This window comes from Leopardus geoffroyi, chromosome E1, assembly GCF_018350155.1.
Source record: "Leopardus geoffroyi isolate Oge1 chromosome E1, O.geoffroyi_Oge1_pat1.0, whole genome shotgun sequence".
In the NCBI taxonomy this organism is placed as follows: domain Eukaryota; kingdom Metazoa; phylum Chordata; class Mammalia; order Carnivora; family Felidae; genus Leopardus; species Leopardus geoffroyi.
In genome coordinates, this window is record NC_059330.1 from 48499050 (window position 1) to 48525175 (window position 26126).

General features: G+C 43.9%; 1 protein-coding gene across 5 annotated transcripts in view; it reads right to left on the reverse strand.

Annotated features, from left to right (window-relative positions):
- Positions 1-26126, reverse strand: part of PRKCA (protein kinase C alpha) — a 402085-nt gene that overhangs the window by 363982 nt on the left and 11977 nt on the right. The gene's annotated exons all lie outside the window — the stretch shown is intronic.

Below are 26126 nucleotides of genomic sequence, written 5' to 3' on the forward strand. Positions count from 1 at the left end.
CACCCACGTGCCCCCATTTCTGCTAACCTTTAAAAACTCACTTGCTGGGGTACCTACATGGTTCAGTCAGTTGAGCATCTGACTTCGGCTCAGGTCATGTTCTCACGGTTCAGGAGTTGGAGCCCCGTGTTGGGCTCTGTGCTGACAGCTCAGAGCCCGGAGCCTGCTTCGGATTCTGTGTCTCCCCCTTTCTGCCCCTGCCCTGTTCGTGCTCTCTCAAAACTAAATAAGCATTTAAAAAAATAAAAATAAACTCACTTGCCAACTCTATCAAAGAATGTCTGCAACTATTTGAAATGCCTGTTAAAATGCTTTTTTCCCATTACATCTGTGGGGGACATTACTTAGCCAAACCAACAGCAGCACAACGGATTGAAAGCAAAGCACCGAAGTCCAACAGGGTCTCATTAAGTCCGATGTTACAGAAATCTCTAATATGTGCAACACCATTCATTTTGTCTTGTAAAAAAAATTTTTTTTTTTAATTGGAAACTGGTGTTAACATGTAAGGGGTTTAACATTTTGAAGAATCCGACTCTCGCTTTCAGCTCAGGTCATGATCTCACGGTTGGTTTGTGAGTTCGAGCCCTGTATCAGGGCTCAGCACTGTCCGTGCTGTTTGGGATCCCGTGTCTCCCGCTTTCTGCCCCTCCCCCACTATGCACATGCTCTCTCTCAAAACGAGTATTTCGACAAATCCACATGAACAAAAGCTGAGTCCCCAATAGTTTTAGGATCAAGGGGCCCTGAGACTTTCAAGTTTAATACATGGCCCTTGTACAACACACATATAGTTAACACTACTCAACTATTTAAAAAGTTAACACTGTGTGTTTTTAACCACAATATAAAATTAACTTTTGAAAGGCCCATGGATTGGATATCCATATTCTCATCTATTCCTCGATATGAATATATCATTTCCATATAATTTAAAGCAGTTTATATATGCTTTTTATTTGATATTATATAGCAATGTAATGCTTATAATTTTAGGGGCTGCATATGATCTGTCATAAAATGTTTCCTTGTTTGAAAAAAATAAAAACCATGGGCTTAATTTCTATTTAAAGTTTCCAAATGTCCTTTAATATTTCCAAGTAAAAGTGATTTCTAGTGTCACAGGACATAATGTTTCTAGTAACCTTGGCTTCTCCAATATATTTTGTTGTCATCTCTCAGGGTTTGTCGTTAATACTAAAACCAGTGCAACTTACCTTTTACTGGCATTCAGTTATCTACTCACGATTTTGTCTGAGTACCTTCTAGATGATGCTAGAAATACAGCAACTCTGACCTCATGGAGATTAGACCCCAGGGGCATTTATCCACCCAACTGCATTCATTCAATAAATAACAATCTGTTATATACCAGGCACTGTATTTGGCAGGCACCTCAATCAAAATGTTAATATACTTAATTGCATTTATCAGGGATACACATTCCCTTAAGCGTTCCCAATTTTTGCTTATTTCACATTTCTTTGGAATTCTGAGTTTTCTTCATCCTAAATTTGAAGGCTATTGCTTCATGAGGCAATTTCATGAAAAAATGTCAATAATCAGAAGGACTATGCTGCACTCAGCCACCACTCTGACACTTTCCTTTTTTCCGCCTGGGAAAGAAGTGGTTCCCCTGCCCAGGAGCTCAGGGAAAGCCAGCCTCTAAAACTAGGAGATCCAGAGTCCACCTCTGGAGGCTGCCTGATGGATAGGATGACCCAAACCTGTCTGGATTTCCTTGTAAAACTAACCAGGCAAGTGAAGGCATATATAAACACTACTCTCAAAGTCATTAAAGCAGGATTTCCCGGGGAAACTTAAAGGTAATTGTCCATTAGTTACACAGGCTGAACAGAAAGGACTGCTTCAGAAATTCAACTTCCTAACAAGGATTTTTAATTCAATCACTACTTTAAAAAAAAAAAAAAAAAAAAAAAAAAAAAAAAGGCAGCAACATGTACAATAAAAAAAACTGGCCAGAAACTTGTTATGGGAGGGAAGGATGGCCACACAAATCAATGTCAGGTCTGAACCTGAATGATTTTGCTCTTCCCAAAGGGTATATAAACTCCTAAGAAAATCTAGGTACAGGGCATAAGGGAATTTAGTTTACAAGATACAGGAAACAATTTTTAACGTTGATTTATTTTTGAGAGAGAACGAGCACGCGCACATGCACGAACAGGGAGGGGCAGAGAGAGAGAGAGAGAGAGAGAGAGAGAGAGAAACAGACTCCTAAGCAGGCTCCAGGCTCTGAGCTGTCAGCACAGAACTTGACTCAAGGCTTGAACTCAGGATACAGGAAACCAATTTAAAAGGGGCATTACTCTGCGTGTTATACAGACAACTGGATTAGATAGCAGTACTCACTCCTTCAGTAAGGACTGGACTACAAAGCACTAAGATACTAAAAACAAGCATCACTTTCACCAACGGGACTTGTCAACATAGCAGAAAACAGTGTGTCTCTAGAGTCAATGAGATTGGATTCAAATCCCTGTTCTGCCACTTGCTTAACACGATTTAATTCCCTTTCCTTCGTTATTAAAGCCTCGGTTTCCTTACCTGTAAAACAGGAACCAACACTAAACTCACAGGGATGATTAAGTTACAGAACACAAGGAAAGGCTAATGATTGCGGTTTCTATTTAGAAAGCCAGGCAGCATGCTCAAATACAGAAATAAGGCAACACCACATGTATAGTGACCACTAAAGGAACTGAAAGCAATCGCTTTGGTCTTAGGTGGTTAGGGAAAAGGTCCAAAAAACAAAAAACTTAGGAGCAGGGGCACCTGGGTGGCTCAGTCGATTAAGCATCCAACATCGGCTCAGGTCATCATCTCACCATTCAGGAGTTTGAGCCCAGCATCTGGCTCTCTGTGAGCAGAGTCCACTTTGGACACTCGGTCCCCACCCCCCTCTCTACCCCTCCCCCACTGCACTCTCAAAATAACTTTAAAAAAAGGGGGGGGGAACTTAGGGGCAGTTTGAACTCCCTGGTACAAAGCTCAACAGATTTCCACTCGTTCATGTTGTTATAGACTCATGAAGCATAAGAACAAGTATTCGCGAACAGTCACTGATGAGACATTCTTAGTGGTTCTTAACCTTTGAGTCCTGGCTCTCCCTGAGGGTCTCACGCAAGACAGGAGAAGCAGCGGAAGAAGTGTCTCACCCGAAAACGCGAAAATGCTGTAGACCTTAAGGAGCAAAGGGCCCCAGGAAGCCCATTCATGGGCTCTAAAGACACACAACACTCAGCAGCAGGATACTATTGACTTTGAAACGAAGCCCAAGGTTACCCAGTTGTGCCTCATGAATCAGACAAACACCACGCTCCTCTTCCACCACACCGTATCTCCCAAATGGCACCACCGTCCATCCTGTTGTGTGAGCTCAGAACCCAGGGGTCACCCTGACCCTCCCCCTTCCCTTCACGTCCCTCCCAGAGCTCTCATCTCTCCTCTGCCATCGTCACCATCACCCTTCAGCAGGATCGCTTTAGCAGCGTCCTGTCCAGTCCGCTCACACTCCCCCCTGCTCTCTCCCTCCAACCTCATCTCTGAAGGGCGGGCGGAGTGAACTTATAAAAAACAAATCATCTCAAAACCGCCTTTGCCCACCTCACCCCTCCTAGCTTTCAATAGCTTTCCATGAAAACAAGGGAAAGTTTCATGGAAAGGAAACCATACCATTCTGTGATTATAACAGGGGCCAGTATGACCCCCCAGAATAGGTAAGAGGGACAAACCACGTGATGTGGGAGAAATTTAAGCGGGACACAGAAGGATTATCAAAAATATCTAGAGCCCCCATGTATATTCTCAGTTACTTAGGAAACAAGTCTGTATGTGTAATAGAACCAGGGTTCAGTATAGGAAATATTCCATCTCCCCCTAATTTTAGAAATTAGCAGTACAAGGAGAAACCATTCATATCCCAAACATCTGAGATTTACTGTTAACGCCTAGGCTTATTTACCTCCTTTTTAAATTCTATTTTAAAGAGAAAGCACAAGCAGGGGACAGAGGGAGAGAGAGAACCTTAAGCAGCCTCCATGCTCCACACAGCCAGATGCAGGGCTCAAGCCCACAACCCTGGGATCAGGACCTGAGCCAAAAATCAAGAGTCAGACGCTCAACTGAGCCACCCAGGCACTCCTTTACAGCTTTTAAAAATTAAATATTTTGAAGATTTTATGCAACACAGAATAGAAAGGCAAATGCAGAAATAAATCAGCACAGACATCTACAAAAATATTAGCAATAGGCAAAAACCATTCCAGGCATCTTTGTACATACGTGAATAGTTGGATTGATACAAGCATCAGCAAGCTAGTACTTCGTCTCATTTTTCTTCCGTCTGCCTTAAGATTTTTGTTCAGTTACTTTCTTTTACAGTATCTAAGCTTATAACTTTCAAAATCTGTCCTTTTCCCAAATTCCCTGAGTTGTCTGGCATTAGCTCTACATATACTTAAATAGGTTTACATGCTTACCCTACATCCCACATAGACTCCACTCATGGGATAGTTTTGATTCAGCTTTTTAATGGTAGATCTTAGCACTCCTTAGGAGGACCACATCTGATATGGTCACTGCTGCACCCTTACTGTGTATAGTTTAACATTTGTTGACTGGTGAGATTTTTAACTACAGAACTATATGGAAAAACAACCTATTAAGCCACGTATATTGTGTCCGTGGCCCATGTAAGGTTATCCAACATCTTAAATTCCTTGTAGAAGGGCTGTAAGAAAGCAATGAACCAGAAATCACAATTTTACAAGATGCCTTGAGACTTATTTCAAACAAGTTCCAAGAACCTGCAAGGTGGCTTAAGAATATATAAATGCTTAGGGCAACTTGCAAAAGCCAGGTCTATTCACATACAGAGCAAACAAACCTTATTCGGTCGAGTTCAATTTCAGATTCCAAGTTGCTATCACACTGTGCTAGGATCATACTGGCACGGTCAAGTATCTAGTTAATTATTTGTAACTGTTCACCATTTATAACTCATCTCAGAACCATTCCTAACTTGACTGCGTTTCAAAAATTCAAAACTCTGATGGTTTAGAAAATGCTTTTACCCTTCAACAAACTTCTTTTGAAGGGTTAACTACAATCTGCTGCAAGCAAACACTATAGTTAAGAAATGAGGAGGCTTGCCATGTCCCAAAACTTCCGCCAAGAGTCAAAAGTCCATAACCTTCTAGACAGATCTGTGACCAGCCAGAAGACGTTTATTCACCAAGGCATTATGAGGGTTTTAAAGGTTCTCAAAAGAGTCAAGAATGACAAAAATCCATGCAAGTGACTTTTCAAGATGTGTAATAATGTATCTATCCTTCCTATAGACAAAAAGGATATAAGGACTTAACTGCCTTCCCTCCTGATTCCCACATAACCAGGCCTGGGATTTCCAGGACTCCTGGCACTGGCCCTTTAAACAGGAACACATGGTCAAGTTCCTGTAGGCAGTATAAGGAGAGGGCTGCTACTGGTTCCCTTTCTCAACTGCCCAATAATTCTAGAATTACTGCTTCTGGCCTAACCATGGTAATAGTTGCTCTATCGATGGCTAAACCACACATACACCACACACACACACACACACACACACACACACACACACACACACTCTACAGAAGTCATTTATAAGTTTATTTTCACACATGCATGCACAGGCTGCAGAGGGAGAGGGAGAGAGAATCCCAAGCAGGCTCCACACTGTCAGCATGGAGCCTGACTCAGGGCTCAATCTCATGAACCGTGAGGTCATGACCTGAGCCAAAATCAAGAGCTGGACGCATAACCGACTGAGCCACCCAGGTGTCGCCATATAAATGACTTTTAAATAAAAGATCTGAGGGGTGCCTGGGTGGCTCAGTCGGTTAAGCATCTGACTTCGGCTCAGGTCATGATCTCACAGTTACAGGAGTTCGAGCCCCGTGTCTGGCTCTGGGCTGACAGCTCAGGGCCTGAAGCCTGCTTCAGATTCTGTGTCTCCCTCTCTCTCTCTCTGCCCCTCCCCCCACCCACCAAAATAAACTTAAAAAAAAAAATAAGATTTGAGATGCCCCAATTCAGATAGCCTTTGCCTACTCTGAACAGACAAGAGCACCCAATTAGGGCATTCGTTTTCCATTGAACATTTTAAATATCCTAACGTTTATACTCTAATTTCCCACTCCCCTGAACGTAGTTTATTCTCTCATCTTAAACTAAGATGCCATGATTATACTCCAGGCAAATTAGTATTTTGGAGCATCCGTGTTTGCACAGAAGAACCAAGTCTCCGCTGACCTATCCGCTATGAGAAGCTTCTGAAGATTTCACAACCGAAACCTAACTGTGGCCTCGTTCTGACAAACTCCATCTACCAGCATGGATACCAGAATTCCCCAGTCCCCTGCCGAAGGCCAATTCACCCACCCCAAAGCAGTTTTCTCCCCAAGGCCTTGGTAATTGTTTCCCATTACCGAGATTACCTTCAAGCCAAAATCCATTGTTTTTGCCTGAGCCACAGTCTGGCAAACATTTCACAGTGTGTAGCTGGTCCGTAAGGCTTAAATGTCTTTTATTATCTGTTCCCAAAGAGTTTAATGCAATACGTAACCAAGATGAAGGTGTGTTTGACACAGAACTAATCCACACCATTTTTACCCCAAAACGATCCTTACAGTTAAGCCTGGGATCAATAAAGTGCACAAATGGTACAGCCTACACTTTTAGCTCCTGCCATAAAAGTTGTAATTCAGGCCTTTCGTTTCACCTGTATTACATAATTTTATAAAAGCATTTGAAAATCTGATCAAACGCCCATATAATTGGCAGATTCCGAGTTCTAAGGATTATTTTGTTGGTGTGCGGGGGTGGGGGGGGGGGCAGGGGGGCATTCTGGTTTGAGGACCTAGGTTAACATCCGACTATCTGAATAAAACATTTTTGTCCTTTCTGGTGGCCTTCAGAGGCAAGCTGCCACTCTTTGGTTGGCAACTGGAAGAAATCAGATAGGGTTTGGGGTTAATGCAGCAAAAGGAAACCGGTTCTATTTAAAGGTCTTCGGGGGAGAGAGAAGGGAGTCAAGGAAAAACAACAGATTCTGACGTTTACAGTTCTTTAAATGTACTCCAGAACAGCTGTTGTATTTGTTTCGAAGTTCCCCTCAAGTAGTAACGACAAAATATTAGGTAGCTGAAATGAACAGAATAGAAATCTAACTTCCTTTACGAGAATCATTTTTCAGTAACTCTAGGAAAACAGAAGTCATGTAAGAAACTTTCTTAGAAGCTAAAAGTTAGCTTCAAGTGGTTTAAAAAAAAAAAAAATCATTGCGTTAACAAGAGGGATCTTAGGCCAAGTGGAAGTTTAAGAAATTTGAGTTTTCCAAAAGAATCCACATTCTTTTTGAGCCCCCTTTTCCGAAGGCCTCATTTTAAGAGAATAGATTAATACTGGGACAAATAAACAGGACACTAAGGCAGGGATATCGGAAGTACACTCGCAAACTTTGTAACACTCTGGGAGGTTAGGACTCCAGACGTGTTACAAGTCAGCTTCCAAACCCAGCCATCTCCCCTCCCTCAGTTGATAAGGTAACCGGAACTGTTTAAGCTGTGTATCTAATTCCATTCCTTTTAGTACAGGTTATCTACACGATCTACCCACCCCGGTCCCTCCTTCCCCCTCCAACACACACCCACACTCACTCTTCAATCAATATCTAAGGAATGCCAAGAGGGGAGAGCAAACTCTTTAGCTCTGCAGCTCCACACTGTGTAATGATAAAACTGAAACATGTGAGCCTAGGATCCCTGCGATAAGTAGGTCCCAGTTACCTGGAGATCAGGCAACACGTTTCTACCACGAGTAATACACCCGCCGGGGCAATTTTGTTGCTATGTCCAACAAACTACTTAGCACACAGATTTTGTCAGTGTCTGAGAATCAGCTGTATGAAACCTGTGCCAAGAAGAGCCAATTACAATTGCGAAAACATCTTATTTGTTGCTTATCCTCCATTCTACACAACGTCCCCCCACCCCTTCTTCCCTCTCAACTCCCACAATGCTGTCAAAGCCCAGACACAGCTGCAGAACTTGCTCGTTTAGATTTTAAACATTTCATCTATTAACACAGCTACTGAATAACCCCCAAACCCCACATGTTTAAGATGAGCGTAGGGAGGAGGGGTAGAGGGGGACAGAGAACGGGTGTCGCCCTCAGCATACCAAACTTGCTTGCAGAGCAGCTGCAGAATGAAAACAATCCTGGAAGTCAGGCAAACCAATACGAGAATATATAGCCCTAGCAGATGCTCCCGGTGCCAGTCTTCCCTCATCATCTCCTCTTGATAATTTAGTAAAGCAATATTAGGTGCTTACATGAGTATGCAGAGCATGGTTCACAGCCAAAGTGGGTTTTTTGTTTTTTGTTTTTTTTTTTTTGCAAAGTCAAAACAGCCAGTTCTGAAAATTGGACTGAAGTCTTCCGTTTAGAGCCAGGCAGAAATGGAAAGGGGCAAGTTTGGTCAGGGACCAAAGAAAACCAATGTTCTCTGGGGACTGCAACAGAGCCCTGGCAGCCTCAGGGGACAGTGCCAACCCCGAAAAGGCTCCCTGAAAAGAAAAGAGGTGTGAGGCCAGGTTATCAACAATACCCAAGGGGACCTGGGATTTTCCAGATGCCTCTGGAAGAACTGGGCAGCCTGGCTGGAAGGATTTTCTGAGTTAAGAACGGGTCACCTGCCAAAATTTGAGGTTTAAGAAAAAAAATATTCCAGGTTAAAAAAACAAGTTGCTTACACATTTCAGGAGTCCAGCTCAGTTTTGGATTCGGGGAAAGGCACAGAAATGGTCGTCACAGGCTAATGCTTCAGCATACAGGATTTCAAGAATTCCACTCAATCCAGCTCTTAACACTCCAAATCAAAAGGCCAATGCCAACGTGGTTGGTCTTCCCCTACACAGCACTGAGGCTTATTAGGAAGTTAACGTTATTAGTTCAACCAGGTTTACAGGTCGACCACAAACTGCTCTGTTTACATGGGCAAATTAGTGACCTCATGGAGATTTGGTTTCCTAGTTGTAAAGCGGAAGAAAATTTTTAAGTTTTGAGACTAGCATGCAAGTGAACTTGGCTTTAGGGAACAGCTGACAATTTCTAATCCTTTATCCCTTCAGCATCCTGAGCCCTCAGACATCTCAGGGTCCCCTTGGGGCCTCCCCAACTACCCTTTCCCAGGATTTTCTAGTTTAACTCCATAGAGGAAATGAAAAAATGTTACGGATTCTAATCAAGTAGCCTTACAAATAAAGGGGACCTATGAGCAGAGTCCTAAAAGGGCAGACTCCAGCCCACACCATCCCACGCTGCCAGCTCCACTTCCAGACCAGGGGAAGGCCCATGGAGCAGTCCCCTCAACTCTCCTGTGGGCGCAGGGTCCTTCCTACCGCAGATAGGGGTGCAGGGGTAGGGAATATTTATACTTGGGAGGAGACAGAGGAAGCAGACCTGAGAAGGGTAATTAACAGGTGAAAACCAAAAGGTGGTTCACAAGATAGGATCTTTCCTCTGGAAACCTTCCCACCCCTCCCCCCGCCCTCTGTTCTGCCTACAGGCCTTCTATTTATCCCCAAGTCCTGGCTTAAGTGTGTCCCACAGAAGCCTGGTCTCTTGGAGGCTGGGGCAGGCTTAATCCTCATTTGATAGCAAATAAAATCATCAATTATGATTCTCTAATGGACCCTTCCATTGGACTTTAAGCACATACATCAATCTTATTTGATAGGATGTCCTATACACCTAAAAAAAAGCAAGGGGGCAGGTGGCTAGCACTCAAATACTCAAATTCATTCGACTAAGAGCAAACACCCCCTGTGTTTTGGGCATGATTAGAGTGGGACCATTTTAAAATCACTAATAAGATGCGTGATGCGTGCATTAGAACAATGACAATTTGTTTTTAATGATAGTACGTGGTGTCTGGGAAGATAAGTGCTTGGCTGAAACGAGAATAACTGAGGGTAATGGAACAATACGGATCAAGAGCCTTAAAGTTCATACCATGTAGCCTAATAAACCTCACTTCTAGGGATCTGTCCTCCTGTAAGAAAAAACTGCTATCCAAGGATAGTCACTGTAATGTTTTGATTAGCAAGAAGCAAAACAAGGTCACTATCCGAAAAAAAGATAGGTGTTTTAGGATTACACACATCGTGTTTGCAGGGAATATTAAGGACATAGGAAATTACCAATTTTAAGATTGTGGTGACCTGTAGGACTTATAATCCATCATGTTAGCCATTTTTGAGCGTATAGTTCTCTGGCATTAAGTAAATTCTGCAGCCACCCCTACCATCCATACCTCCGGGACACAGTCATCTTCCCAAATGGAAGCTACCTGTGAGACATTAACTCCCCGTTCCCCTCCTTCCCCCAGCTCCTGGAAGTCCTCATTCTACTTCCTGCTTCTGTAACCTGACTACTGCAGGACACCTCAAGTGGAAGCCCAGTGTTTGTTCCTTTTTAATTTTTTAATGTTCAGTTTTGAGTGACAGAGCATGAGCTAAGGAGGGGCAGAGAGGGAAACACAATCTGAAACAAGCTCCAGGCTCCGGGTTCTCAGCACAGAATCAGACACAGGGCTCGAACTCACAAACTGAGTCCATGCCGAGTCGAAGTTGGACGCTTCATCGACTGAGCCCAGCCGGGGCGCCCCTGTCCTTTTGTTAACTGGCTTATTGCACTCATCCTGTCCCCAAGGTTCATCCGTGTTGTAGCACGTGTCTGAATTTCCTATTTAATGGGCACTTGGGCTGCTTTCAACCTTTTGCCTAGTGTGAATAACGCTGCTACAGTAGAAGGGTTGCTATGATTATCTGTTCACGTCTCTGCCCTCCTTCAGTTATTCGGGGACTATATCCAGAAGCGGAATTCCTGGATTGTAGGGTATTTCTAGGCTTAGTTTTTTGAGGAACTACCGTACCATTTTCCACAGTGGCTACATCGTTTGACAGTCCCACCAGCAATACACAGGTGTTCCAATTTCTCCACACTGACACCAACCTGGTTTTCCTGTTTTCTGGGTAACAGCCCTCCTAACGGAACTGGCATCTCATTGTGGTCCTGTTTTCCATTTCCCTAATGATCAGTGAGGAACACCTCTTCACATGCTTAATGGCCATAGGTGTATCTTCTATGGAGAAATGTTTATTCAATGTCTTTAGTCACTTTTTAACTGGTTGTTGGTCACGATAGGTCCTTAGGTGACAGAAGTTATCATCTAATAATGTATTTAACTCTCAACATACCAGGAAAGAAAAAGCCATACACACACTGGAAGATGAAGTGTAACAGATTAACAAAGATTACTTCTTGACTTTGTCCTTCACACTTTATTTGCAACATGTCTAAAACACGAATCAGAGGCAAGGAGATAAGAATTTTAAACTCTGAATAAACTCTGAATCCAACCACAAGGTCAAGGTTTCGATTAAGAGTGCCTGGGTGGGGCGCCTGGGTGGCGCAGTCGGTTAAGCGTCCGACTTCAGCCAGGTCACGATTTCGCGGTCCGTGAGTTCAAGCCCCGCGTCAGGCTCTGGGCTGATGGCTCAGAGCCTGGAGCCTGTTTCCGATTCTGTGTCTCCCTCTCTCTCTGCCCCTCCCCCGTTCATGCTCTGTCTCTCTCTGTCCCAATAATAAATAAACGTTGAAAAAAAAATTTAAAAAAAAAAAAAAGTGTCTGGGTGGCTCAGTCAGTTGAGTGTCCGACTCTCGATTTCAGCTCAGGTCATGATCCCTGGGTCGTGGGATCGAGCTCCGAGTCTGGCTCTGCACTAAGCTAAGCATCTGCTTGAAATTTTCGGACTCTCTCCTGTTTGCACATGTGAGCTCCAAAATACAAATTGAAAACAGCACCCTCTGAAGAGTTTCTGAAGTTAGCATCCAGGAGGAGGAAAGCCCCCACCCTCCTCCTGCTTGTCCTGTTAGGGCACACACTAGGTGCACTCAAGGAATCCCATGTCCTTTGGGGGGTTGCTCACAAGAGAACTGCCTGCACTGGTGAGGACTCAATCCCCTTTGTTCCATGTACATGCTCCAGACCCCTCCCTCAGCCTCCAAACAAGCACAGTGCACAGAAACGTTCTCTCTCTTCACAGGACTTGGAAAGTAGTTCCAACAAGATAAGCCTATCAACAGACAGCATTATGGAAAACTAAATGACCATGCAAATACACACGCTGAAAACTATTAATGTAGACTCTTCTAATAAGGTCCCATTTATTCAGAGCAGACCACTTTTATCCTTGAACATCCATCAGAACAGCTGGGTAATTCGTGCTGTAACAGAAATACCGGTAACGACTAAGTGCTCTGAGGAATACAAAGCTTTTCAGCATTTAGGGGAATCCATTTCCATTAATAATCACTCTTGTTATATTTTGTTAGATTCTCTATTAGGCACAACTATTTTACGGTGATTGTAATAGACTTCATTGACAGACTTCCTGCCTCCATGCTGGTGTCTCTTGGAGAAATTTCCATGGGACAGAGGTGCTCATCAGGTAGGACCAAAGGAAAATCTCAAGTCTTCATTCTACCTAAACCAAAGATGTAAGTCTCCTTAAAAGAACTAGACTCTTGGGGCGCCTGGGTGGCGCAGTCGGTTAAGCGTCCGACTTCAGCCAGGTCACGATCTCGCGGTCCGTGAGTTCGAGCCCCGCGTCGGGCTCTGGGCTGATGGCTCAGAGCCTGGAGCCTGTTTCCGATTCTGTGTCTCCCTCTCTCTCTGCCCCTCCCCCGGTCATGCTCTGTCTCTCTCTGTCCCAAAAATAAATAAACGTTGAAAAAAAAAAAATTAAAAAAAAGAACTAGACTCTTAAATCACAACAAGATCCCTTAAAAATACCAGAACCTCTTTAGACCTCACAGAAAACGGAAGCATGAATCTAGATAGGATGCCAGTGTCCCCCTCCCCCCCCCACCAAACCCTACATCAGAGGCCACGAAATTACTTAGATGCCACAGGTATTGCCAGAATTCCCATGGTCTATTCCAAAAGGTAGTACATTTATACCTCCTGTTGTGAATGGGGCAGTTTTCTTTTGTTCTACATCATCGGATTCAAGAGGAAAACACAATGATCAAGTCTTTGAAAGGAAAAAAACTAAAAAATAAATGCTTTAACAAGGCAAACAGTCTACATGGTCTTTAAGACGGTTTTCATTAAGGCTACAGCAAGACATTTAACAAGTAAGATTATACTCTAACAAGTACAGTAGTCAGAAGTTTCCTTCACAGAAATAAAGATGCTACAGATGTAGCAGAGACCAGACCACTCAAATATTCCCATTCTTCCCAGCAACTCCCAATCAGTCCCCCCACCCCCACTGGAAGGTCATGTTGCTCTGGCCACCAAGTGGGGGGCGGGGACAGAGGAGGAGTCATTTCTGAGTAGAAATGATGAAAAGCCCTTGTGGATATTCTCGTCTCTCTCTTCCCTAGCTTCTGAAGGAGGCAGCCTCAGGCTCTAGATGCCAAGATCCTACGACTATGTGGACAAGAGTCCCATCATGGGCTCACAGTGACCACGGATGCCTCTGGGAGAAGCAAACCTCTTGTGTTGAGCCACTGCCATTAGGGGATTAATGTGTCATTGTGGCACGGAACTGGCCATCCGGACTAGCACAATCCAAGTGTAACAGTGTTAAATACATACCATGGCACCAACTACATAGAAGTCTCCACAGGTTACAGAGGGAGACACGCAAAGGGGCCCTATTTACACTTTAGGTCAGAAGGAGTAAAGGCCAAGGGAAACGTTGAGAAGACCGGAAGCATGGGACATAGACTCTCTGGACCTGAACTACAAGACCAGGTCGTCCGAGTACACAGCTCAGACCACCACACATCCAGCTCCACCTTCCCTGATAACAAGTCCAAGAAGCAGGGAGCTAAAATTTCTCAATTACGTGATGCCCCAGCTCCACAGATTTCTCCGGAAGCACCCACTAAAACGTGATCTTCGGGGCAGACTTTATCAGCAGCATCTTGAATATGCCCCCTTGTCGGTTTATGGGATTGCTCGAGTTAAAAATCCAGAGTACTAACAGACCAGATTCTTAGAACAAACAGTCTAGGAGCAGACAGAGTGAAAGCATACATCATCTTCATTCCTACCAGGGTTCCCCGAGTCTGAACCCATCAATCCTACCGCCAGCCTCGTCCACACAGACAGGAGTCCAAAATCCCTTCTTCTGTGGCTGTTTTAAAGTCCATCTTGTTTATAAAATTCTGCAATCTCATTAATTCTCGAGCACGTGACCCTCCAAATACCTTTTCCTGCGATCATGCTGAGGCCCTCTTAACAAAATACTTGAAAAATGAAGTCTCTAATAGAATATCGGGGCTTAACATCTCTCAAACACTGACAAATGCTCGCTTGTCTACTGATCCCTTTTATCTCTGCTGATAGGATAAATAGATATTACAACTGTACGACTGAAAAAATAAAGTCCTTTTAGGGATACATACAAATGTCCTAGCTGAGTAAAGGCAGAGGGGTGACGATTGGCATGTGTACCTCCCTCGATTAGCTGAGAACCTCTTATTCCAGCGGTTTCCTTCTGTATTAATACCCAAGAGAAAAGCAGAGAGGAGCCAAGAGCAACTCGGTGAAGACTGAACGCTGAATGCATCACGTTTCAAGCACTCTGTTTCCAGAGGGTTCTTTCTGATGAAAGGGTAACACCATTTTCAACCTGGTTGGTTGAAAGACGTGGACCTTCCCAGGGAGCCGGACCCTCAGAGACACAACTACTTTGGTAAGCGAACAACCCTCAGTCACCCTGCAGGGAATTGCTGCTCAGATGGGCACGGACACAGTAGCTTTTGCTCTTGGCCCCGTGACAGTATCTGCCCCCAACATCCCACCCACACAGCTTTTATCTGTAAACCTCACCCTGCCTCCGTCAACCGATCCCCTTCCTCCCTGGCTTTTCCAATACCAGAGCCCCTCCTCCCCGGCTTTGTTCCTGCCTCGCTGACCACCCCCTGACCACCCCCTTCCCCGCTCTGGCAGGCTCATTCTCATCTCCACACACAATGACAGCATTCTGAGATGGACTGTGACTGCGCTGGCCACCCCCCCAGGCACACGAATCCTTGCTACGCCATTCAGTTCTACCTGTAAGGAGAGGGCTCGTATTTCCTCACCAGCTCTGGCCACCCCTCTCAGCCCCAGGGCCTCAATCCAGAGGCCTGACATTCACCTTCAGTCCTTCTGGAGACCTAAGGCACTGCCCTTTCCATAGGTTCAGAAATCACATGCTCGTCCCCCAAACCCGGGCTTCTCGCTTGCCACACAGTACCGAGGGACACCACCGCCCTGCGGATCTTTGACCCCCACCCTCCCGCTTCCACAAGCCATTCATCACCACATCCAGCAGATTTCACTGAAGCAGACCCTGGATGTATCAACGTCTCTCCACTACGACCTCTGTAGTTCTAGGAAATCTCTCACCAGAATCAAGGTGGGCCTCCCAATGGGCTGCCCCCATCCACTCTAGCCCGCTTCTAGTTAGATCTCCATTTGATGGCAGGTGTTAACCTTTCCAAGGAAATTCAAATCAGGCTACCTTCTTCCTTAAAGCTCTCCGAAGGATCCCCCATGGCTAGACTAAAAGGCTAGGCAGGCTATTGAACCCCCTAGGCTAAGAGACTGGGTTAAAAAGATTTCTATTTAAGACCTGCAAGGTGGCTCCTGTCTGCCTCTCCAGCTTTTTCCTCACACTGCACCCTCAGAATACTCCAGAGGGTGGGAGAGGATAGGCAAAAGAGGTGAAGAGTACCAAGAGGTACACACACACTCCCATTTAGTAAGTCTTGGGGATGAGCCCAGGTAGCTGCATCAGTAGAGCCCAAGACCCCTGTAAGTGTCAGGACGAAAAGCATGGCATAAGAAATACAGTCAATCTTGTAATAAGGTTGTATGGTGACAGATGAGGACTATGCTTACAGGGGCATCACATTACTACAGAATTGCCAATTCGCTCTATTGTACTCCTGAAACAGTGTAGGTTAACTGTACCTTCAATTAAGGATTTGTAGACCAGACACGTAAAACTTCAGTGGATGTTAGGAAATAGCATCAATGTTCCCTTTACTGATCATTCAAGTCCTTTTCATGAAACACGATTAGTATTTTTGCCTTATAAGGTTTTTCTTGGGATTGCAACAGAAGGGCAGCTATGTTCACGATCCAAGAGGAATGCCAGAGGCAAAAAGGATACATTACGACATGCAATATTAAATACTTTTTATGATTTTATGACCCTAACTCATGGGAAGGAACAAAAAAAAGATGGTTTGATTTGCTTCAAAAACTCCATCAACTAAGGGCTTCTTTGGGTCTCTAGAACACAGTGTTCCTTCCTTTCAGGATCTCTGTACAGGCTGGTTGCTCTGTCCAGAAAGCCTTTCCCTTTTTCTTGACCTCAATAACCCCTCTTTATCCTTAGGAGCTCATTCAAATGTCGTTTCATTGAGATTTTCCTGACCCCCTCCCCCCAAGTTAGGACCCCGTTTTATCTACCAGCAGAGTCCTGAGGCCTTTCCTTTATAATTCCATAAGCAATCTATAGTAATTTGCCCACGTGACTACTGGATTAGTGGCTGGGTCCATTACTAGAGGGATTACAGCAGACATGCTCTCAGTCTGGCTTATTTGCATATCCAGCATTAGGCACTATACTGGGCAGATAGAATGACGTTAAAGTACACAATCTGTTAAATAGATAATAATCTAAAATTTTACACCTCATTTTGTGAAGTTCTCCTACAAACTTGTACTAATCTTCAAATAAAAGCTAACTACTAATGACTTATTTCCAATATGTGACATAAGATCTAGAGAGGGAAGTCAGGAACCTGAAGAATTAAATCATGGGGGTTAAGGGTAGAGATGTTTGCAGAACTGATTTCAAATGCTGGAAGGTTATGGAAGTAGGAGGATAAACAAGGTAACAATATTTTTAAGTAAACCGATCAAAAGTAAAACAAAGGTATCCCTGTCATTGAGCAAGCCTCTCCTTTATCAAACTTCAGAATATCAAGAAATCACAAGTACACATAGAGCCCTATCAAAGAAACCTCATATATGAAATCTGGTGATCACATCAGAAAGTACACACCACTTCTAAGAGAAGCCAAGTTTGTGATGGCCAGATTGCACCTGACACCGGAGAAGTTCAACATAACTGATCTCGACAGTTCAAAAATATGGACAGAGCAGGCCTACAGCAAACCTAATTACAAAGTCTCCCAACCTCAGGTAAGGAGAGAAAAGAGGACACTCCTAGGAAGTAAAACGGTAGGGCTGAATTAATCTTTTGTCAAGTATCAACTCATTCCATGGATCTTTGAAACCTCAATTTAATATTTGCTAGGCTTGACTGAACTTGTTTTAGATCACCCTATCCCACCGGAATCTAAGACAGGAAATTAAAGAGCATGTTCTTACAAAGAGATTTTCCACATTTTAATAGGAGTGACTTGGCATGGGGGGGAAGGGGAGGTGATGGGGGACAGACAACACCTAGATCCAAGTTGTAAAAAAAAAAAAAAAAAAAAAAAAAGTAATCTTTTAAAAATATGAAGGATTTACCTTTCAAAAACCATTTTTGGATGAACAATCACAATAACCTATGTTTGATTTTTAAAACAATGCGTCCATCATCACAATCCATATGTAAATACTAACCTAACCCACTTAGTTGTAGAATTCAGGCAACACAACCTCTACACCTCATCCATAAGATAACCTGTCCTCCTTTCGTCATGAAGATTAAATAAGCTATGCAAAGTGCCTGACCCCTAGCCATCCACCAAGGCCTTACTCCATCTGATTTCAGGTACTATCATTCCCAGGAACTAACATGGTGCCTGCTTGAGAATATGTACTAAATACGTACTAGAGGAGATGTATGGTTGCCAGCTGCCGATGTAAGTCTTAAGGCCTTACAACCGTAAAGCCTAACACTTCACACAAGAGGCCAGCTTTTTAAAAAGGAGGACAGGGATGGGAGACCGTAATGGAAATTAAAGGTCAAATTTGCACAAATAGGATTTGTGCACACAAAAGCATGCAGTCTTATAAACAAAGTAATCCTAGGGCTCTGTCTAGCTCAAAGGATTGTAAGCAAGCTTTCAAAAAAATAGATAAATAAATCACAACTACTTACCCCATAGGGTTTTTCTCCTCTCCCTTAACTCTGTTCAGTTTCAGGAACATTGCATCCCAACTTGCTGCTTCCAACCTAATTTCCTCTCATACATTTCTGAACACAGCAGTCGACTCCCACCACCAGCAAGTATTGCTCTGGTTAGACTACCGTTCCTTCAGCCTTCATCTCGCTTCCCACAAAGTCAAAAACAGAGGTGTACTCCCATTTGCTATTTCCTCTACAAATCTTATTTCCAGAGAGAGTACGCGGGTCCGAGAACACAAAATCAAAAGCCAATTCAAACACCAGATCTCAACTATAAGAAGCTCACATAAACCAGACAATCAAACCAAAACACTGGCTTAGACCCATCAGAAGTCAGAAGAATCTAACACCTTCCACGTTAATAAAAATAGCATCAAGGAATGAACGGGGTTCTCCCCCTACCCACCACCATCCTAAACCGACTCCATTCCTAAGACTAATTCCCAGGGCACCTGGGTGGCTCAGCCAGTTAAGTGTCGGACTCTCGGTTTTGGCTCAAGTCATGATCTCCGTTTCCGGAGTTCGAGCCCCACTTTGGGCTCTGCACAGAGCACGGAGCCTTCTTGGGATTTTCTCTCCCTCTCGCTGCCCCTCCCCCACTCACATGGTCTCAGTTTCTCAAACTTGAAATATTCTCAGTAATCAGTGATTTGTTTTGCATCGAAATTTCAGTGTTTCAAGGTTTTGTTTTTTTTTTTTAAACATTTATTTTTGAGACAGACCATGAACAGGGGAGGGTCAGAGAGAGTGAGACAGAATCTGCAACAGGCTCCAGGCTCTGAGCAGTCAGCACAGAGCCCAACTCGGGGCTCGAACTCACACACTGCAAGATCACAACCTGAGCCGAAGTCGGCTGCTTAACTGACTGAGCCACCCAGGCGCCCCAAGGGTTTTTCTTTTTAATTTGCTACCACAGATTTTTTTTTTTTTTTTTTTTTTTTTTAGGGATACTGTTCTTGTATCAAAGAATTGAGAGGGAAACATTAAACCCATAACAGATAGACTTGATCTTAGCCAAAAGGCTGAGAAGCAGTGAGAAGGGGGAACATATAAACACTGACCAGAAAGGTGACTTAGCTCTTTCATCTTCGTGATCCTCAAGGTCAAAAGTTGGGGGGGGGGGGGGGGGGCGGGGCCTGGAAAATAAGGCAGCCTAGGAATGACCAGGTTTGCTGGGCTCCCACACCAACTCTGATCACCTGATATTTATGGCGACCTGGTGTATAAAGTGGAGGGTTCCGAAGTTGAAAGAGGATCACGGTTAGCATTCTCTGCCACAGCAGCTGGCAAGAATGTCACCTATTTGCCACCTTTTAGAGAATCCAGCTCCCTCATTACAAGGATGGCCGAGGCCTAAACTGGATTCAAACCAAGGTTACCCAATTCCCAGTGTAGCACTTCCTAGGTGATTTTTTTTGTACTTCTACAGTTCTTTAAGGAACCATTAGCTTTCTAGTCATCTCAAATCATTTAGCTAAAACTTAAATTCCTGGGTGAAAAGGCCCCCATTCTTATGAAAACCTTCTTCCCTCCACATCAACAGCCTCTGCTTCTGTACAACAGCAGGTCCAAGAGTAGAGGACCATCTGCTTCTTCAGATAGGCACACAAACTCCCCTCATGTGCATAATTATTCTCTTTGCCCCCCAGATGTTCCAGTGTACAAAAACAACTCTCAAGTCCCAATTCTGTTGTAAATTAAGACCCAGAACAGAAAATACCGTAAGTTCAGTCACGCGGGTGAGGCTCAGGCAGGCTAAGTGGCTATTTGACAATTAGCAATTCTTTCCACCACCATAGACACCCACACGCACCTCTCACCCACAGTGCTTGGTAAAAACCAAGATTTGCATAGAGGTATAATGAACACCATACATTTGGAAAGACCTGACAACCTAGTTTCCACGTGTAGCATGCAAGTGTTCCCACGTTGATACTGGATACTGCAAAACTTAAACCCATTTGACTAGGTTAACAGTCCTCAACTTGGGATGGTTTGATAGGAAAATACTCCACTGGTGTTCTTTCCACAATATACATGCAACTACATGCACATGGTTATAACAGCATCTTAAAAAAAAAAAAAAAAAAAAAAAAAAAAAAAATGGATGCCTGGGTGGCTCAGTCGGTTAAACATCCGACCTTCAGCTCAGGTCACGATCTCACAGCTTGTGGGTTCGAGTCCCACATCAGGCTCTGTGTTGACAGCTCAGAGCCTGGAGCCTGCTTCGGATTCTCTGTCTCCCCTCTCTCTACTCTTCCCATGCTTATGCTCTCTCAATAATCAACATTTTTAAAAAAATTAAAAAAAAAAAAAAAAAAAACCATGACCCAGATTGAACCTGAGTCTGATCAAACCTGTGTGTCCAAGTGCCATTCTGCTGAAAATAGAGCAATGTGCTGTGTAACTGGGAGGGTCACCAAGAATTCTGACCACGGGAAACTCTACAGGTCCAAAGACCCTGGCACTCCCAGATACATAAGGGAAACATGTAAAATGTTAACATGGAGACAAGCCAGGTGAGAGATCTAGGGAAACCCCCGTACCATTTTTCACCCTTCCTGTACCTAAAAGAAGTTCAAAATAACCGTTTGAAAGGGAAAAAAAACAAAAACAAACCTTTCTTTCAAGTGTTTGAGGACATAGAACCCCAATTAGTGCCAGGGACAGTTTAATCACCCAGAGATGTGGCTGGTGTCTCAGTTAATGAACCTCCAAGTCCCTACTCACTGCCCCACCCCAGATTCAAAGCTTTCTTTCCAGAAAACACAATTATTTGAAACAGCAGGCTATTATCCAAAGCAGAAGTAACTTCCATAGAGCAGGCACAAAGGAGCAAGAGGATGTAGCAAGGAAGCTGCCTACTCTCAGCACTTAAGTCCTAACAAAAATATTCAAAATTATTCATACAGTGGTAGGTCTTCACTTAGAATTTCCTGATTTTGAACAGGGCTCAAATACTCAGAGCAATAAAGACATCCAAGAATACTGCAGGGAAATTCACCAAGGGGGGAGGGGGGGGGGCGGGGAGGCAGGAGGAACGATCATTCTGAGCTCCTTTTTAGAGGAACTTAGAAATCTAGGACATGAACAATTTTCCAAGGAACAATTAACAAGGACTTGTGTTGTTTGGATTTAGATATAAAATGAGTTTTGAGGAAAGTATGAATAAACATGTTCTCAGATCTAGCACTTTGTTGATTTTGTGTTTCTATTACTGTATTTCCAAGATCAGAACCTCAGATCAACACTGCAACTATAGGAAATAAAGATCTGACTTCTGTACTTGGCTGTACTGTGGTCCAGAAATAAATTCTAAGGGTGGAGTTACTTTTACTACAGAAAGCAAAACCAAGTAAACTCCATGGTTACATTTCGTTACTTTTCACATCTTGTTTAAGGGGCTACTCTAAATCTCCAGGTGCTAATTGTAGTATCTAGGATTAACTAGATACTGACTTGTACAGAATTTCACATTATCTAGAAAATGCCAGCTCAACAATGGTGTGAGATCTCCATTTAAGATTATAAGTAGCCTTAGGAGGGACACCTGGGTGGCTCAGTTGGTTAAGCAGCAGACTTCGGCTCAGGTCATAATCTCACAGTTGGAGTTGAAGCCCCATGTCAGGCTCTGTGCTCACAGCTCAGAGCCTGGAGCCTGCTTCAGTTTCTGTGTCTCCCTCTCTCTCTGCCCCTCCCCCACTCAGTTTCTCAAAAAAATGAATAAAAACGTCAAAAAAAAATTTTTTTTTTTTTTTAGGGGCACCTGGGTGGCACAGTTGATTGAACATCTGACTTCAGCTCAGGTCATGATCTCACAGTTCAGGAGTTCGAGCCCCACATTGGGCTCTCTGCTGACAGCTCAGAGCCTGGATCCTGCTTTGGATTCTGTGTCTCCCTCTCTCTCTGCCCCTCCCCCGCTCATGCGTTCTCAAAAATAAACATTTAAAAAAAAATTTTTTTTAAGTAGCCTTAGGAACATAGCCTGTTCCCAAAGAATTAAAATTAGAAAAACAAAAGTCAGGAAAAAAGAATTTCAAGTAGACCTCTTCCTTGCTCACTAATTCCCATCCAATACCAACTCAAGATCTTACTCCCACTGGTCATCTACACTACAAAAATATATCATCCTTAATGTAACTCCTAGACTTGAGGGCAAGACACATCATCTCTAGAACGCACAGCCGTTTTTCAAGTAAAGGCAATCAAGTGCCTACTTGGCAGGTTCCTCACGTCTTTTCTTTCAATAGAAACTACTGGATGAGCACCTATGGTCACTGGCAACATCACTTAAGGTTCGAGGCTACAGGGTTACAGCTAAGTACACAGGTTTATGACCTACCAAGCAGGAGGAGGAGAGCACCGGACAGGAGTTGGGGCTGGAGAGTCAGGTGGTCACACTTGCGTGGTTACATTTACATCAAGTCACTCAACTCTGGGGACCAACTCCACAGCTATGAATTCAAGGACCTCAGCTATACAGTCTCCATAGTCCTCTGTCGATTTAAAATTCTAAGAACCTAGCTCTTCCTGATCCCTCGACTACAAAATTCACCAAGAAGCCCAAGAAAGGGGAATACTTAGATGCATGTTAATTCAGGTTGTTAATCTACATTTAAACACAAGCATGGGTTTATCGCTTAGGAATATAGAACTTGGGGAGACTTGGTGGCTCAGTCGGTTGAGCCTCCAACTCTTCATTTCAGCTACAGTCATGATCCCGGGGCCATGGCATCAAGCCCCATGTCAGGCTCTGCACAAAGCACGAAGCCTGCTTGGGATGCTCTGCCCCTCAACCCTGCTTGTGCTCTGGAACAAATTTTAAGAATACAGAACTTAATATTAAATCCGATGCTTTTAAGAGCTACCCAAGTTCTTAGCAACCAAAAGATTTTGCCCATCTCACACGAATATGTTCTACCGTTTCTAATAAATTTTAAAGATCCCAAGGGAGCCTCCACATAGCTGCAGCCTGTTAGGACCAAGTCTACAACATACTGAATACAATTTAACATCGAAGGGTTACACAGGAATACAAACAAGGGCCAGAAGCTGACCATGCATTTCCAAGTTTGGAGATAAAACTTAGGCCTTCATTAATTCTGCACTGATAAGAGAGTCAGCCGAAAGCACCTTGTTCACAATCTTACCAGTTACTATCGTGAACAGTTTTGTGAAGTCATGAAGACCATTAATATAATGGGAGGTAGGATACCAAGAGTTTAATAAACCCAGAGCCTCATCCGGGGTGTTATCCTCTGCTCCTCAGCACCTTCACCTTACCTCATCCTTCTACTGGGTTTTATTAGATTCGCCTTAGGCAAGGACAATGATGGCCAGTCTTCCCCCCACCCCCGCAAAGTGCGAGAGACAGAACACAAGCAGGGAAGGGCAGAGAGAGGGGGAGACACAGGATCCGAAGTAGGCTCCAGGCTCTGAGCTTGTCCACCCAGAGCCCGACACGGGGCTCGAACTCAAACTGTGAGATGACCCGAGCTGAAGTCGGACACTCAACCGACTGAGCCACCCAGGCACCTTAACAATGGCCGGTCTTAATCATGCCAACTACTCCAGCTCCCACCCGATAATTAACCTTTATAAAATGTGATTTTGCATGTTGATTTGCATCATAGAAGCACAGACTCGGCTCAATCCCAGCAGGTGCTATGGTGCTTGATGGTGCCATTGAGCAAAAAGGGAAAATCGAGGCCATGCAGCTCAACTCTGATACCTGGAGTTTAGACCTAATGGTCCTATGGTCCTGGATGCTTCTGTAACGTTTAGTGTTTTTTTTTTGTTTGTTTTTTTTTTTGTTTGTTTGTTTGTTTTTTTTGAGATCGAGCATGAGCAGGGAAGGGGCAGAGTGGGTGACACAATCTGAAGCAGGCTCCAGGCTCTGAGCTGTCAGCACAGAGCCCAACGCAGGGCTTGAACCCATGAACTAGGAGATCATGACCTGGGCCAAAGTCTGCCACTTAACCGACTGAGCCACCCAGGCGACCCTCATTTTCAAAGGGGTGGTAAAGTTTGAGGAGGAGGATGATTGGAACACCTGGGTGGCTCAATGGGTTAAGTCTTCGACTTCAACGCAGGTCATGATCTCGAGTTGTGGGTTTGAGCCCTGCTTCGGGCTCTCTGCTATCAGCAGGGAGCCCTCTTCAGAGCCTCTGTCTCCCTCTCCCCCCACCTACCCCCTCAACTCTCTCAAGCATACCTTTTGCAAAAAGGTTTTCCGTATTAAGGAGTCATTCAGATTGAAGAAACTAACAAAAATCACTTTAATGTTCCAACTCGGCATGTGAAAAAGTGAGGTCTACTAAGATTTCAAAATCAGGCAAATGACTCAGAACAGGACCACCGTTTTTGTATTCCACTGGCGAAATGTTAAAACATCCACGTACAAACTTAGGATTACAACTGCACCAAAGAAAAGCACCTTTATGGAATAGAAGATAACTAGGATTTGAACTCTTCTGTACATTGTAAGCAGTTAAGAATCAAGTTGTGGGATCTTAAATTTTTAGAGTCAGCTCCCATCTTGTATTTTCAAAATGACAGTTGCATGCATTAATTCCAAAGGAAAATACATGAAGCTCCTTTACTGCCTCTTAATTTCAAGAGCGATCCAAACAGAAGTCAAAAGCCTTTATAAGCCCGAGCCTAGCTTTCTTGAATCAATGGGAGTTTTATCCCAATTACAATAAACAGCACCACAAATCATGCTTTATTAGATAATCTAAGGGAAAGCAGAACGAGAAAAGTAAAAGGGATTGGCTACTTAGCTGTATAGCTCCAGATAGTAAAGATCACAGACAGACATTTACTGAATCCGCCTGGTCTCAAAGCCACCTGACCATGAACAAGCTGCCCGCCCGCTCCCCTTCCCCCGACCCCCATCTGCTCCTGCAGAGTGGGAACAAGGCCAGTTCCCCATAGGGTGTTGGCAAGTCATAAGCCCAGGTCAGCATAGCGACAGGATTACGTGAGTTTTTATTCTGCAACTCAAACCCACGTGAAAGTCCTTTTTCTCTCCCAAAAGGCACAGCTCTGCAGCACCCCTCTGCCTTCCTTTGAACACATTTCTAATCAAGATTATACACATCCAAGTCTAGCACCGTGGATTGGGAATAACCACTAACAACAAACCAGAAGTTCTGACCTTTAGTATGCGGTTCTGGAAACAGAAAATGATTTTAATTAGGTGCTTTTTCTAATTTTCCTTATTAAGGTTATGAATACATCGAGTCTAACTCAGTGGATTATCTCTAGTCACGTAATTTCCATGTTCTAACAGCCTGGGCTTCCAACAGGATGCTGCAATTAACAGTCCCAGCTTCATAACAGAGACCCTTGGAATAGGGTCAAAGCCATACACTTCCTAAAACAAGTTATTTTCTAATCTCTAATACGAAGTATCTTTCACATGAAGACAATGCTTTAGTCTCCTGTAATTGCAGTTTTCTGAGGAAAAAAGCACCACATAAGAAGGTATGAAATAGTGCTGGCATAGAAGCAATATGTGGAGGAAAACACGTAGGTTTCTCGAATCAGCTTTTCCGTTGGGGACAGGCACGTTTGCGACATTTTTTTTTTTTTTTAATTTTTTTTTTTTAACGTTTATTTATTTTTGGGGCAGAGAGAGAGGGAGACACAGAATCGGAAGCAGGCTCCAGGCTCTGAGCCATCAGCCCAGAGCCTGACGCGGGGCTCGAACTCACGGACCGTGAGATCGTGACCTGAGCCGAAGTCGGACGCTCAACCGACTGAGCCACCCAGGCGCCCCCGTTTGCGACATTTCTAATAGTATGGCCTCCGTCCTGGCCTACGCTGCTCCCCAATTATACGAGT